General features: G+C 48.3%; 1 non-coding gene across 1 annotated transcript; it reads left to right on the top strand.

The window, feature by feature from the left end:
• Positions 1-222: 222 nt before the first annotated feature.
• TRNAM-CAU (transfer RNA methionine (anticodon CAU)) lies at positions 223-296 on the top strand. Its single transcript has one exon. It is a non-coding gene; the product is annotated as a tRNA-Met (tRNA).
• Positions 297-526: the final 230 nt, after the last annotated feature.

Raw genomic sequence — 526 nt, 5'->3', positions numbered from 1 at the left:
TGAGGTAGCGTTGTGTGTTTTTCACACACCTGAGCAACATAATTCTGCTGAAACAACTTTGTAGTGCAGACCTGGCCAAAGATTCACTCACACACAACTTGTAAGAACAACGTCACCTGCTCCTCTGCTTTGCAGAATCCAAATACAAGCAAAGCTTGTCATGCCCTGGTGGCGATGGCCAGGAGTCAGGTGTGGGCAAACACTGTGCTTTAGCTACCCACAGGCACCATGGCTTAGCTGGCTAAAGCATCTGTTTCATAATCAGGAGATCCTGGGTTCAATTGCCAGTGGTGTCTTGCTGACTGGTTGTTGGGGCACCAGCTATTGGCTACTGTCAGAAGACAAGATTCAGAGCTAGATGGGCCTTTAGTCTAGCCCAGTGTGGTTTTTCTTATGGTTTTAAATAACACTCACAGGTACTGATAATAGAGTTACTGAAAGTTTGGGAGTTAGGAGCGGGTAGGTCAGTGGTCCAGTCCCCACACAGATGATACTCTCCCTCTGGGACAGGGGCAGGTCTGAGCTC

This window comes from Gopherus flavomarginatus (genome assembly GCF_025201925.1).
Source record: "Gopherus flavomarginatus isolate rGopFla2 chromosome 13 unlocalized genomic scaffold, rGopFla2.mat.asm SUPER_13_unloc_2, whole genome shotgun sequence".
In the NCBI taxonomy this organism is placed as follows: domain Eukaryota; kingdom Metazoa; phylum Chordata; order Testudines; family Testudinidae; genus Gopherus; species Gopherus flavomarginatus.
The sequence above is the reverse complement of the archived record's forward strand: the minus strand, read 5'-3'. Positions and strand labels throughout refer to the sequence as shown.